This window comes from Anomaloglossus baeobatrachus, chromosome 1, assembly GCF_048569485.1.
Source record: "Anomaloglossus baeobatrachus isolate aAnoBae1 chromosome 1, aAnoBae1.hap1, whole genome shotgun sequence".
Taxonomy (NCBI): domain Eukaryota; kingdom Metazoa; phylum Chordata; class Amphibia; order Anura; family Aromobatidae; genus Anomaloglossus; species Anomaloglossus baeobatrachus.
In genome coordinates this window covers 172,879,806-172,892,131 of record NC_134353.1, presented here as the reverse complement: position 1 = coordinate 172,892,131, position 12,326 = coordinate 172,879,806, and the positions used below count along the sequence as shown (strand labels likewise).

Below are 12,326 nucleotides of genomic sequence, written 5' to 3'. Positions count from 1 at the left end.
CCTATTTAGTAAGTAATCATAGCATCTGTTTCTCCTTCCCATGTGCATAACCTTACACTTATCTGTGTTAAATCTCATTTGCCCTTTTTCAGCCCAATTCTCTAATGTTCTCAAATCCATCTGTTGTTGTAAACTGTCCTTCTTTGTGTTAACTACCTTACGTAGTTTTGTATCATCTGCAAATTCTGATATTTTACTCTGTAAGCCATCCACCATATCATTAATAAATATATTAAATAGTTTGGGGACCAATACAAAACCCTGTGGTATCCCACTAGTAACACTGGCCCAATCTGAGTATGCACCTTTAATAACCACTCTTTGCTTTTTATCACTAAGCCAGCTACCTACCCATCTACACACATTTTCTCCTTGCCCAAGCTTTCTCAGTTTACTTATCAATCTTTTATGTGGGACAGTGTCAAATGCTTTACCGAAGTCGAGATAAATGTCATCCACTGATTGTCCTCGGTCCATTTGAGAGCTTACATCCTCGTAGAAGCTGATCAGGTTAGTTTGACAGGAGCTATCCTTCATAAATCCATGATGATATGGAGTTAAACATTTATTAACATTGAGATATTCCATAATAGTATCCCTTAAAAATCCTTCAAACATTTTACCCACAAGAGATGTTAAGCTTACCGACCTATAGTTTCCAGGTTCCCTTTTAGACCCCTTTTTGAATATTGGTACTACATTTGCTTGCCACCAATCCAGTGGAACAGACCCGGTTTCAATAGAGTCTTTAAATATAAGGAATAGAGGCCTGTCTATCACATTACTTAACTCCCTTAATACCAGAGGGTGAATGCCATCAAGGCCTGGTGATTTGTCAATTTTAATGTTACTAAGTCGGTTCTGCACTTCTTCCTGGGTTAGGCAGGTAATACCTAATGGGGCATTTACTTTATCACTCTGCATTTCTCCTGGCATATCCTTTTCCTGTGAGAACACATTTGAGAAAAAAGTATTTAAAAAATTTGCTTTTCCCACATCGCTCGCTATGATTTTACTCTCATTGTTTTCTAAAGGGCCGACACCATCAATTTTAATAATTTTACTGTTTATGTAATTAAAGAATAGTTTGGGATTTGTTTTGCTTTTCTTAGCAATGAGTCTCTCAGTTTCCACTTTTGCTAAACGTATTTGTTTTTTACACATTTTATTTTTTCTCTATAACTTTTTAATGCTTCTTTGCTGCCTTCTTGTTTTAGCTTCTTAAAAGCCTTGCTCTTATTATTATTGCCCCTTTAACATCCTTATTTAGCCACATTGGTTTTCTCCTGTTCCTAGCCCTTTTATTTCCGTACGGTATATCTAGCTCGCAGTGGGTGTTTAATACTGATTTAAAAATTCCCCATTTATTTTCTGTGCTTCGATTTTTAAGGATATTGTCCCAATCAATTCGGCAAAGGTCCTCTATAAGCTGATCAATCTTTCCTTTCCTGATATTCAGTGTTTTTGTAATCCACCTTCAAGGCACCTTTCTGAAGGACAAGTGGAATTGTATTATATTGTGCTCACAATTCCCTAGGTGTCCATCGACTTCTACTTCTGTTATTCTATCTGGCCTGTTGCTTAAAATTAAGTTCAGAAGGGCTGTCCCCCTAGTTGGGCCCTGCACAAGTTGTGACGGATAATTATTCTTGGTTACTTACAGAAACCGATTTCCTTTCTGAGATACGCAGGTTTCAATTTCCCAGTCTACACTGTGTGCAGAATTTTTAGGCAAATGAGTATTTTGATCACATGATACTTTTTTATACATGTTGTCCTACTCCAAGCTGTATTAGCTTGAGAGCCAGCTACAAATTAAGTAAATCAGGTGATGTGCATCTCTGTAATGACGTGGGGTGTGGTGTAATAACATCAACACCCCGTATATGAGGTGTGCTTAATTATTAGGCAACTTCCTTTCCTTTGACAAAATGGGTCAGAAGAGAGATTTGATGGGCTCTGAAAAGTCCAAAATTGTGAGATGTCTTGCAGACGGATGCAGCAGTCTTGAAATTGCAAACGATTGAAGCGTGATCACCAAACAATTAAGCGTTTCATGGCAAATAGCCAACAGGGTCGCAAGAAGCATGTTGGGCAAAAAAGGCGCAAAATAACTGCCCATGAATTGAGGAAAATCAAGCGGGAAGCTGCCAAGATGCCATTTGCCACCAGTTTGGCCACATTTCAGAGCTGCAACATTACTGGAGTATCAAAAAGCACAAGGTATGCAATACTCAGGGACATGGCCAAGGTCAGGAAGGCTGAAAAACGACCACCTTTGAACAAGAAACATAAGATAAAATGTCAAGACTGGGCCAAGAAATATCTTAAGACTGATTTTTCAAAGGTTTTATGGACTGATGAAATGAGAGTGACTCTTGATGGGCCAGAGGCTGGATCAGTAAAGCGCAGAGAGCTCCACTCCGACTCAGACAAGGTGGAGGTTGGGTACAGCAAGGTGGAGATTGGGTACTGGTATGGGCTGATATCATCAAAGATGAACTTGTGGGACCTTTTCGGGTTGAGGATGGAGTGAAGTTCAACTCCCAGACCTACTGCCAGTTTCTGGAAGACAACTTCTTCAAGCAGTAGTAGAGGAAGAAGTCGGTATCATTCAAGAAAAACATGATTTTCATGCAGGACAATGCTCCATCCCATGCATCCAACTACTCCACAGCGTGGCTGGCCAGTAAAGGTCTGAAAGATGAAAAAATAATGACATGGCCCCCTTGTTCATCTGATCTGAACCCCATAGAGAACCTGTGGTCCCTCATAAAATGTGACGTCTACAGGGAGGGAAAACAGTACACCTCTCGGAACATTGTCTGGGAGGCTGTGGTGGCTGCCGCACACAATGTTGATCGTAAACAGATCAAGCAACTGACAGAATCTATGGATGGTAGGCTATTGAGTGTCATCAAAAAGAAAGGTAGCTATATTGGTCACTAATTTTTTGGGTTTTGTTTTTGCATGTCAAAAATGTTTATTTCTAAATTTTGTGCAGTTATATTGGTTTATCTGGTGAAAATAAACACGTGAGATGGGAATATATTTGGTTTTTATTAAGTTGCCTAATAATTCTGCAAAGTAATAGTTACCTACACAAACAGATATCCTCTTAAGATAGCCAAATCTAAAAAAACCTCACTCCAACTTCCAAAAATATTAGGCTTTGGTATTTATGAGTCTTTTGGGTTGATTGAGAACATAGTTGTTGATCAATAATAAAAAAAATCCTCTAAAATACAACTTACCTAATACTTCTGCACACGGTGTATATCGGGGTAGGTGATGTCCCCATTAATAATCACCTCATTGTGATTTGCTGCTTTGTTTATTTGTTTCAATAATACATTTTCAGTTGTTCCTGTTATATTTGGTGGCTTATAACAAACCCCTATGAGGAATTTATTATCAGTTTTCCCTCCTTGTATCTCCACCCATAGAGATACCACCTCTTCATTTCTCTCTTGTATATCTTCTCTTAGTATGGGCTTTAAACTGGACTTTATATATAGACATACTCCACCGCCTTTCCATTTTTACGATCCCTCCTAAACAATTTATATCCTCACAAGTTAGCCGCCCAGATATAGCTGTCATCTAACCATATCTCAGTTATTCCTACTATGTCGAACTTTATCTCATACATTACCAGCTCCAGTTCTTCGATCTTATTGGTCAGGCTTCTTGCTTTGGTCAGCATGCAGGAAAGAAGTTTTGCTTTCTTTTTCTTAGCTTCCTTCTGAGTATCCTATCTTGGGTCCTCTTTACGGCATCTAGTACCCTTGATTAGTTTGTCATTCTGCTGCATATTCTTGTCCGCTGTTTTTCCTCCTATTCCCTCTTCTTCTAGCTTAAGCCCTCCTGATGAGTGTGGCAAGTCTTCTGTTGAATGTGTGTTTCTCAGGTTTTGTGAGGTGTATCCTGTCTCTAGCGAGGAGTCCATCATAGAAGAAACTCACTCCATGGTTCAAGAATCCAAATCCTTGCTGGCTGCACCATCGCCATAGCCAGTTGTTCACCTCAAGTATCCTATTCCATCTTCTGATGCCATGATCATCGACTGGGAGGAAAACAACTTGTACGCTCCGTTCCTTTGTTTTCTTCCCAAAAAATTTCAAAGTCTTTGCAGATAGTTGGTAGGTCATTTCTTGCCGTGTCGTTTGTGCCTACATGTATTAGTAAAACAAAACAATCACTGATCTCGGGGAGACCAGCCAGAGAAAACACTGCCGGCAGCCAGCGAGGGCGCTCAAGACAGTGAAATCCTAGGTACATTGCCCTATGGGAAATATGCAAATCAAAAAGGTCAGTGGAGCCTCTGTTAGGAGTCTCAACACAGAAACCCGTCTGGACCTGAGGATGGCAAGTGGATCTTGCTGAAACGCGTTGTGAAAACAAGAGCTTTATTTTATCACAATAAAGCCTTATAATCTACAAAAATCTAAGACTAAAGATTTATCACTAGAGCTCACAAGATCGGTCATCTCCTTTTTCCTACATATGCATATTCCCACAAGGGAATCCGGCTAGAGCTGCTGCGAGTAATAGATCTTATCAGTCCACTCTGAACAACCCAGCGGGAGCACGCAGGGCTGCTCTGAGTTCCAGGAATCAAGGAGTCGGTGAACCAGGAACCATCAGCAGTAATCTGTCCAGATCCACCCAGAAAACATCGGATAGCGCCAGCTGAGTTAGTCCCTCATCCCCCAGAGGAATTACACACCGACCACCGAGGTTGTGCGAGGGCGCACAACCTAATCAGGTGAGCAATTCTATTAAATATATCCAAAGAAATCAATCCACGGGTGCTCCTCATATGCGCTACTATCTTTTTTACAGTAAATGATATTATTGTAGGTGTGAAAATAATTACATTTTTATGAAAACCATACTACAGGGGGCACTTGGATTTGAACCAAGGACCTCTTGATCTGCAGTCAAATGCTCTGCCACTGAGCTATACCCCCTTCATATTAATAAAAGAAAGAATGTTTTTTTTGTTTTTGATTCATAAACTTTGAAGATTTTTAGAAAATTTTACATTGTGGTGCATTTCCTTTACACTGATGCGCTTTAGTCTTTCCAAAAAAGACTTTGGTGATTGCATAAGGCACACAAAATACTCAAGAATTTTTATTACACAGAATGACTTTGTTTTAGAGAGTCCGATGTATTAAATTAAATGATTTACATAATTTGTTTAATCACTATTTAAAGGAAAGAATTTTTCATTTTATTCCTTAATTTTTTTATTTAAACTTTATAGAAAGAAAGCAAATATACTTCATAAGTCACGTTTAAATAAAACTTGTGCTAAGTTCAACCTGATATGGATAAGCTGTCTAAATGATATTATTGTAAGATGTGAAACTGGTTACATTTTTATGAAAACCATATTACAGGTGGTACTTGAATTTGAATCTAGGACCTGTATCTGCAGTCAAATGCTCTGCCACTGAGTTATACCCCCATCATGTTAATAAAAGAAAGAATGTTTTTTTGTTTTTGATACATAAAATTTGAAGATTTTAAAAAATTTTACATAGTGGTGCACATCTTTTACTCTGGTGTGCTTTAGTCTATCCAAAAAAACTTTGATGATTGCATAAGGCACACAAAATACTCAAGAATTTTTATTACACAGAATGACTCTTTGTTTTAGAGAGTCCGATGTATTAAATGAAACGATTTACATAATTTTTTTAATCACTATTTAAAGGAAAGAATTTTCCATTTTATTCCTTAATTTTTTTATTTAAACTTTATAGAAAGAAAGCAAATATACTTCATAAGTCACGTTTAAATAAAACTTGTGCTAAGTTCAACCTGATATGGATAAGCTGTCTAAATGATATTATTGTAAGATGTGAAAATGGTTACATTTTTATGAAAACCATTCTTCAGGGGGCACTCAGATTTGAACCAAGGACCTCTTGATCTGCAGTCAAATGCTCTGCCACTGAGCTATACCCCCTATATATTAATAAAAGAAAGAATGTTTTTTTGGTTTGATAGATAAAATTTGAAGATTTTTAGATACTTTTACAGTGTGGTGCACTTCCTTTACTCTGATGATGTGCTTTAGTCTTTCCAAAAAAGACTTTGATTATTGCATAAAGCAAACAAAATACTCAAGAATTTTTATTACACAGAATGACTCTTTGTTTTAGAGAGTCCGATGTATTAAATGAAACTATTTAAATAATTTTTTTAATCATTATTTAAAGTGAAGAATTTTTCATTTTATTCCTAATTTTCTTATTTAAACTTTAGAGAACGAAATCAATTTTACTTCATAAGTCACATTTAAATAGAACTTGTGCCAAGTTCAACATGATATGGTTAAGCTGTCTAAATGATATTATTGTAAGGTGTGAATTTTTTTTATTTTTATGAAAACTATACAACAGGGGGCACTTGGATTTGAACCAAAGACCTCTTGATTAGAGATGAGCGAACCGGCCGTGGTTCGGCTCGAGTTCGGTTCGCCGAACGGAGGTCTCATACGAGTTCGGTTCGGCGAACGTTCGACGAACCGAACTCGAACCGCATAGGAAACAATAGGAGGCAATCACAAACACATAAAAACACATTATAAATGTACACATACAGTTAATAAACATTGCCATAACACTTACCGGTCCCCGCGATCCCTCCTGCACTCTGTCTCCTGCCGCTATTCCATCCGATGATCGCTGAATCTTCCCGGTAACCAGCACTGCCAGCAGTGATGCAGGACCTATCGTGATGTGAAAAATAGCCATGTGACCAGTCACGTGCCTGTTATCTCATTGGCTACAGACTGGTCACATGACTATGACGCGTCATGTAGGACCTGTCATTGCATCTCTCTGTTACACGGTGCACGTTTGTGTACCACCGTGTACCGGCGACATGCTCTAGCTCGACTCCCCGCTCTGCTTCCCCGTTCCCTTAAGGTACCGTCACACTAAGCGACGCTCCAGCGATCCCACCAGCAACCTGACCTGGCAGGGATCGCTGGAGCGTTACTACACGGGTTGCTGGTGAGCTGTCACACAGGCAGATCTCACCAGCAACCAGTGACCAGCCCCCAGCAAGCAGCACGCGTGAAAACGATGCTGCGCTTGGTAACTAAGGTAAATATCAGGTAACCAACCCGATATTTACCTTGGTTACCAGCTCACACCACTTAGGGCTGGCTCCCTGCACTCCTAGCCAGACTACAAATCAGGTTAATTTAACCCGATGTGTAGTCTGGCTATGTGTGCAGGGGGATGGCACTGGCAGCGTGAGAGCGGTGGATGCTGGTAACTACGGTAAACATCGGGTAACCAAGGAAAGGGCTTCTTGAATACCCGATGTTTACCGTAGTTACCAGCATCCGCAGAAGCCGGCTCCTGACCGGCTGACACAGCCGGTCAATCACGGAGATCACCGTTGCCATAGCAATGCGCTTGGTAGCGGTGACGGGGACGTCCCGCTACCAACACGCAGCGGCACCGGAATCACGTGATCGGAGCAGCGTTGCTATGGCAACCAGTGCCACCGCTTACAGCCGGGAGCCTGTGGACACTCTCACAGAGTGATTTCTGCACGGAGCACAGCGTCTTCCTCCATGCAGCTGTGCTGTCTGATGGAGCAGAGCTGCATGTGTTGAATGGGAAAAGAAGACAGAAGAGCAGGATCGTGGAGGGGTGACAGGGGGTAATAAAGATGGAGTCTCTAATGTGTCTGTGTATTTATTTCTATTAAAGTATTTTTTATCTGTGTGGTGTTTTTTTTTAACCCTTTATTGTAGATTCTTAATGGCCGGGTCAAACGTGCCTGACATTAAGAATCTCTGGCTTAATACTGGCTAGAAAAACAAAGCCAGTATTAACTCATGATTACCCAACAAGCCACCCGGCTCCAGGGCTGTTGGAAGAGTTGGATACAGCGCCAGATGATGGCGCTTCTATGAGAGCACCATTTTCTGGGGCGGCTGAAGACTGCAATTCACAGCAGAGGGGCCCAGAAACCTCGGGCTAACCTGTGCTGTGGATTCCAATCCCCAGCTGCCTAGTTGTACCCGGCTGGGCACAAAAATGGGGCAAAGCCTACGTCGTTTTTTTTTTTAATTATTTCATAAAATTCATGAATTAATTAAAAAAAGGGCTTCCCTATATTTTTAGTTCCCAGCCGGGTACAAATAGGCAGCTGGGGGTTGGGGGCAGCCATACCTGCCTGCTGTACCTGGCTAGCATACAAAAATATGGCAAAGCCCACGTCATTTTTTTTGTAGTTTTTTGGCAAAAAAAATAAAAAATGCTTCCCTGGATTTTCCATTGCCAGTGAAGGTAACACCAAGCAGTGGGGGTTAGCAGCCAGTAGCTGCTTGGATTACCCCATAGCTAGCAATACAAAAAATGCCCATATATATTTTTTTTAATTAATTAATTATTTAACTAACTAAAAACAAAAAGGGCTTCCCTGTATTTTGATTGCCTGACATGACAGTGCTGTAAAAATAAATCTTTAAAAAAAATTACGTAGCGCTCCGCGGTATTTTTGATTCTCAGTGCAGATAAAGCAGACAGCTATGGGTTGCCATCCCCATCTGCCTGGCATTACCTTGGCTGGCAATCAAAATACAGGGAAGCCCATTAATTTTTTCTATTTAAAAAATAGTTAAAAAAAAATGATGTTGGGTCCCCCTATTTTTGATAGCCAGCTAGGGTAAAGCAGACGTCTGTAGCCTGAAAACCACAGCTGGCAGCCTTACCGTGGTTGGGGATCCAATGTGGAGGTCACCCCAGGCTCTTTTTTTATAATTATTTTATAAATAATAATAATTACAAAGAAAAAGTAGGGTCCCCCCCAAATTGGATTACCAGCCAAGGTAAAGCGGACAGCTGTGGTCTGGTATTCTCAGGGTGGGAAGGTCCATAGTTATTGGGCCTTGCCTTCACAGCCTAAAAATAAAAAACTTTTGGCCCAACGTGAACTAAAATGGATCACCATTTTGGACACAGTAACACCGAAGGGCCTTAATGAGGCCCTAAATTTTGCCCCTTTTTTATGAGGTGTCATTTGAGATTCAATATATTGCACCGTTCTTTCTTTTTAACTTAGGTAAAAATTTTCCTTTTTAATGTTCTTAATTGGTTTCTATTGTCCCCATTTCATACTCCCAGTGTTCTAAATTTATTCCTTTTGCCTTCATAGGATCTTTTGACATTAAAAATCTACTGTGGTTTGCATATTGGACTTGGACCTAACATCTATATCGGAAAATTGTTCCATTATGGCTCTCCCGTGATATTGATGCACTGTCACTTTAAGAAGATTCTTTCATAATATTCCCCTTTCCTCCCATTTCTATTGTTTTGTATATTCTTGTTTATTATGTCATTGTTCATCTATGCCATCGTAGCATTGTTATGGGATGACATGGGTACTTATTTATTGCCACTTGGCTTATTTATACTTTCCCAGCCATTTGCCCGTCCCGTCCTCTGGTTCCTGTGCGCGCCTTCGCCGATTTATCCGCACTGCTTGCCCGGCGTCCCTTTTGGGTGTGGGGGGATGCTGTGGGCCCCTGGGCCAGGGGGCTCGCTGCGTCCCTCCTCGCTGGACTGCTGGGGATCAGTTGCGGATTCTCGCCGCGCGATGTCTGCGCGCCATTATAGCAACCCGATTGGCTGAAAGACGGGCTCTGGCTGGGAGCTGTGTCCCGCCCTCTGATCCCCGTGACCCGTGCGCGCCGCTCGCTGGCCTTGCCCGCCCCCTGGCCGTCCTTCTGATGGGTGGGGGTGGCTTTGGAGTCCAGATAATGCTGGGCTCCGGGCCTCCCTTCTCATTGGACGGCTGTGGGGCGTGTGATGCCTGGCGTGCGGTGCGCATGCGCGTACGCGGGGATCCGATTGGTCGGAACACATTTTCTAGGTCCTGGTCAGTCCAATGAGGTCATGTGACCTCTTACTTAAGGTCCTTGAACGGCATTTTCTTCATACCTTCCCTCATGAAGCCAGACATAACCCGTGTTGCGAAACGCGCGTAGGAAGGCTCCTTTTCTCTGGTGTGGGATGCTTTGGTGACCACCTTCATCATCATGTGTAAGTTCTGGGACTGTTACTTAACTTTTTCTATGTGACTGGCTGCGTTTTGGTGCCCCTGCCCTGGTCTAATGGTCTGACGCTGATTGGGCTGTACATCTTGATATACTATGTCAGGATAAGGGCGCCATACCTGCTGGCCACTTATGAATATTTACCTATTTCTCCTGGTCCCTGTCTATTCTACTTCCCTGTAAGCTCTGGGACTGTTACTTAACTCTTTCTATGTGACTGGCTGTGTTTTGGTGCCTCTGCCCTGGTTTAATGGTCTGACGCTGATTGGGCTGTACATCGTGATATACCATGTCAGGATAAGGGCGCCATACCTGCTGGCCACTTATGAATACCTACCTATTTTTCCTGGTCCCTGTCTAATTTATTTCCCCTTACTAGGGTGGTTTTCTCCTCTGCTCCCCATACTTTTTGTGGTTATTCACCTTTGTTCTTCAATAGCACTTTCATATATGTAACAATTGAAACCTACTTTTAATATTTATGTGCAATAAAGTTTTGGATGTTTTATAAGCAGCCCTTTGAATGCTCCAGTTCTTTTTCTTTTCTACAGCCTAAAAACAGCAGGCCACAGACACCCCAGATGTGGCGCATCCACTAGATGCGCCAATCCTGGCGCTTCACCACAGCTCATCCCATGCCCTGGTGCAGTGGCAAATGGGGTAATAAATGGGGTTGATACTAGTTGTAAAGTCACCTGACATCAAGCCCAGCAGTTTGTGATGTGATGGTGTCTATCAGATACCTGACATCACAAACTGTCAGTACTAACAAAAAAAATCGACAAAAAAAATGTATTTAAAAGAAAACTCCCCAAAACATTCGCTCTTTCACAAAATTATTATAAGGAAAAAACGGGAATGTATCCCCCATTTTCTAGGAGTGCAGACCCTCCATGTGAGGAGTGTGGGTGCAATGAATCTGCACCCACTCTCCCCGGGTCCACAGCAGCAGAGTCCATGTCGTAACGGTTGCTACCAAAGCTGCAATGCCCTGCTAATGAGGTAAGGGCATGCCTAATCAGGAGAACTATTCTACATTTCCAAATATTGGTATTTGCTGATATTATTGCTATTCCACCTACTATATATAGGGGATAGGATCTTGGAGATGGAATACCCCTTTAAGTCCAGTTATCCAGCTGAATGAATACTAAAAAACAGAGCTCGCTATTTAGATGTGTTTTCTTGTGGCGTATAACGGACTCTCATGTTTGGTAGTCATTCAGCAGGGAAACTATAAGATCAAATCCCTCCATTTGGAAATGTAGTATATAGCTCTCCTGATCAACTATGTTCCTTACCTCATGAGCAGGGCATTGCAGTAATAATAATAATTTATTCATTTATATAGAGCTATTAATTCCATAGCGCTTTACATACATTGGACACACTGTCCCCATTAGGGCTAACAATCTAAATTCCCTATCTGTATGTCTTTGGAGTGTCGGAGGAAACCAGAGTACCAAGAGAAAACCCACGCAAACACGGGGAGAACATACAAACTCCTTGCAGATGGTGTCCTTGGTGGGAATTGAACCCACGACTTCAGCGCTGCAACACTGCAGTGCTAACCACAGAGCCACTGTGCCGCCCATTTAGCTTACAAATGCATAACCACCACTCACTATGTCTGAACACAGGAACTTGAGCTGACAGCCGCTCTGTGCATGCGGCAGTGTCTATTGTGAAGGAGAGGGCCGCGGGGGATCAACGCTGCACAAGTACCGAGGGACACTGGGGAACACCGGTGGGGTTATAGGGGGTGACCTGGCACGGCCTGGGGAGGAGTTTTCTGTCGCATGTGTCATGGCACATGCGACAGAAATCAGAGGAGTAGGGTGAATGCAGCCGGCGCGCTGCTGTGCGCGTGGCCATCTTGGATTTCTGGTAGGGCATCAGGGGGGGCACTTTGGCAACACCGGGGGACCGGAGGGGACCGGGGAGGATATTTATCATGTTAGTTCATGCCAGATGGGAGATAAATAATTTTTTACCGACTCTGTCATTTACTCTAACATGATCATCGGTGTACGGTGTATACCTGTGATCACGTGAGCGGGGACCAGAAAAACTGTCCTGAATCAGGATCTCCATAGTCTCAGCTATGCCTGAAAAATGCTGGGGGGCGCTATTCACTTATTTCTGCCTGCTGTTTATAAACGGCAGATCAGAATAAGGCTACATTAACACGACCGATCCATTTTTGCGGTCTGCAAAAAACAGTCCGTTT

General features: G+C 42.1%; 2 non-coding genes across 2 annotated transcripts; both read right to left on the bottom strand.

Annotated features, from left to right (window-relative positions):
- Positions 1-4,901: 4,901 nt before the first annotated feature.
- TRNAC-GCA (transfer RNA cysteine (anticodon GCA)) lies at positions 4,902-4,973 on the bottom strand. Its single transcript has one exon. It is a non-coding gene; the product is annotated as a tRNA-Cys (tRNA).
- Positions 4,974-5,908: 935 nt separating this feature from the next.
- Positions 5,909-5,980, bottom strand: TRNAC-GCA (transfer RNA cysteine (anticodon GCA)). The gene has a single exon. It is a non-coding gene; the product is annotated as a tRNA-Cys (tRNA).
- Between the last annotated feature and the right edge of the window lie 6,346 nt (positions 5,981-12,326).